Source organism: Gossypium arboreum, chromosome 10, assembly GCF_025698485.1.
Source record: "Gossypium arboreum isolate Shixiya-1 chromosome 10, ASM2569848v2, whole genome shotgun sequence".
Taxonomy (NCBI): Eukaryota; Viridiplantae; Streptophyta; class Magnoliopsida; order Malvales; family Malvaceae; genus Gossypium; species Gossypium arboreum.
This window is the reverse complement of record NC_069079.1, coordinates 6,460,672-6,463,631: the sequence shown is the minus strand read 5'-3', so window position 1 is coordinate 6,463,631 and position 2,960 is coordinate 6,460,672. Positions and strand designations below refer to the sequence as shown.

At 40.0% G+C, this 2,960-nt stretch overlaps 1 non-coding gene across 1 annotated transcript; it reads left to right on the top strand.

The window, feature by feature from the left end:
• The first annotated feature begins 2,310 nt into the window (after positions 1-2,310).
• On the top strand, positions 2,311-2,417 carry LOC128282664 (small nucleolar RNA R71). The gene has a single exon (XR_008273018.1). It is a non-coding gene; the product is annotated as a small nucleolar RNA R71 (small nucleolar RNA).
• Positions 2,418-2,960: the final 543 nt, after the last annotated feature.

Genomic DNA, 2,960 nt, shown 5'->3' with positions numbered 1-2,960 from the left:
ACGGTCATATCGCACGGCCGTGGCATTTTATTGTAGCCCATGTTTGGGGAAATCTTTTACCCTTTTTTCACACAGTCGTATCACACGGCCGTGTTTCTTCCCCTGTTTGGCCATGGCTTTAGGCACGCCCGTGTGCCTGGCCGTGTGTGCTGAAAAACTTTGCAATTCAAAGATAAAGTTAATGATTTAAAGTGTTAGAAATTAAAAATAAAGAAATCAAAATATGTTAGTGCTCGGGTTGCCTCCCGAGAAGCGCTTATTTATAATCTAAGCTCGACTTACCTCTCTAGTGAATGGTCAGAGTGGTTCGAGGAGTTCGTACTCCTCATTCCTGCTATCGATCTCATTAAAATAAGGTTTTAATCAGGTGTTGTTTACCTTAAAAGTGCCGAACTTGGGATGACTCACGTACACCGTACCGAATGGAAAAATACTGAGTACTGTAAGAGGGATTTCCTCATTCAGTGTGGTAGTGACAATATGGGGATATGTGGCATCTAGTAAGACTTTATCGCCAACCTTAAGTTGATTTGGAGAGGTATCGGGCTTGTTTTGGCGTAGTTTCAATTTATCACATGTTCTCGGTTTGCATGCTCGCCATTCGTCTAGCTCCTCTATCCGTAGCCTTCACTCTTCATGAATGTGTTCTCTATCATTTCTGGAACATGGCTCGTGAGCTTCTTTGAAGCTCAATTTCTGCACAGTCGTATTGTCAGTTTTAGTAGATTAGTGTGGACTATTACCTTCAATGTTCGATGTGATGCCAGAATTACGAGATTGAAGGGTGATCGTGTCATCTCCTACGAGAAGCGTGAGCCCACCTGTGCCAACATCATTAATTGTTTTAGCAGTTGCTAAAAAGGGCCTCCCTAAAATCAAAGGGGTGTTATTATCCTCCTCTATGTCTAGAACAACGAAATCAACGGGAAATATGAACTTATCTACTTTTACTAGTACATCTTTAATAATACCCCTAGGAAATCTTATAGTTTTATCTGCCAATTGAATGCTCACCTTAGTTTGTTTAGGTTTCCCAAGACCTAGTTACTTAAACATTTTGTAAGGCATGACGTTAATACTAGCCCCTAAATCAGCTAATGCATGACTTATATCTAAAATACCAATTAAGCAAGGAATTGTAAAACTCTCTGGATCTTTTAATTTTTGGGGTAGCTTATTCTGTAGAATAACTGAGTAGACTGCGTTTAGCTCCACGTGCGACGCTTCATCCAACTTCCGCTTATTTACTAAAAGCTCTTTTAAAAATTTCATTGCATTTGGCATCTGTGACAAAGCTTCAATAAACGGTAAGTTAATATGTAATTTTTTCAAAAGTTTGAGGAATTTACTGAATTGTTTATCTAAGCGGTCTTTCCTTGTCGCGTTAAGGTATGAGATACGAGGTTTATATTCTTCTACGCGGTCTTTCCTTGTCGCGTTAAGGTATGGGATACGAGGTTTATATTCTTCATTCACCGTTTTGTTATAACTTACCTCACTTTTACCTTTGCTCACCACAGTTTCTTGCATCAATTCTGGCTCAGGCGCAATGAATCCTTCCTTATCTTGAGTACTAATTGCGTTGAGGTGTTCCCTTGGGTTAGGTTCAGTATTACTTGGTAAGCTACCTTGTGGTCGTTCGGAGATTAGTTTGGAAAGCTGGCCTATCTGAGTTTCGAGCCTTTGAATCGATGCTTGTTGATTCTTAAGTGTTGTCTCGGTGTTCTGGAAATGAGTTTTTGACACAGATATAAACTTTGAGAGCATCTCTTCAAGGTTCGACTTCTTTTCCTGTTGGTAGGGTGGCTGCTGAAAACCATGAGGATGTTGTGGTCTTTGATTTCCTTGGCCTCCCCACAAGAAATTAGGATGGTTCTTCCAACCTGCATTGTAAGTGTTACTAAATAGATTGTTTTGAGGTCGAGGATTATTACCCATGTAGTTTAGTTGCTCGTTATCCATGTTATGGCCATAAGGTTGGTACTCCAAATGGCTTGACCACTACTTGCTTCGCACTGCATTACTGGGTAAGCCTGTGAAGAACTAAGAAAACCATCAATCTTTTTATTCAAGAGTTCTACCTGATTTGACAGCATGGTGATTGAATCGACTTTATAAACACCGACTGTTTTCGTTGGCTTTGTCCTCATGAGTTGCCACTGATAGTTATTCAGTGACATCTCTTCCATAAACTCATAGGCATCTTCCGGTGTCTTATTGTTGATAGTTCAGCCAGCAGCTGCGTTAACCATTTGTCGAGTCGAAGAATTCAGACCATTGTGAAATGTTTGTACTTGGAGCCAAAGTGGTAACTTATGGTGAGGGCACCTTCTCAAAAGGACCTTGTATCTCTCTCATGCATCGTAGAGAGTTTCTAAATCCATCTGCATAAAAGAGAAGATGCCATTACGTAATTTAGCCGTTTTAGCCGGCTGAAAATATTTTAGTAAAAAATTTTCGGTCATTTGTTCCCAAGTAGTAATTGACCCTCGTGGTAACGAGTTCAACCACTGTTTAGCTTTGTTCCTCAATGAAAAAGGGAATAACCGAAGACAAATCGCATCATCAGAAACGCCATTGATTTTAAATGTATCGCAAAATTCCAGAAAGTTTGCTAAATGAGCGTTGGGAACTTAATCCTGCAAACCATCAAACTGAACACATTGCTGTATCATCTGAATAATGTTAGGTTTTAATTCAAAAGTATTTGCTCCTACAGCAGGTCTAACTATGCTAGATTCAGTTCCTGATAAAGAAGATTTAGCATAATCATACATAGTGCGTGGAGCAGGATTTTGATTAACCGTAATTGCAGGAGGTAGCTGATTGCCTTGGTTTTCTGCCATCTCTTCGGTTGGGGGTTGAGTATCGTTTTCTTGGTCGTTCTCCGTGTATCTTAAGCTGCGCCTTATTTCTCTTTGGTTTCTACGAACTGTACGATCGATTTCCTCGTCAAAAAG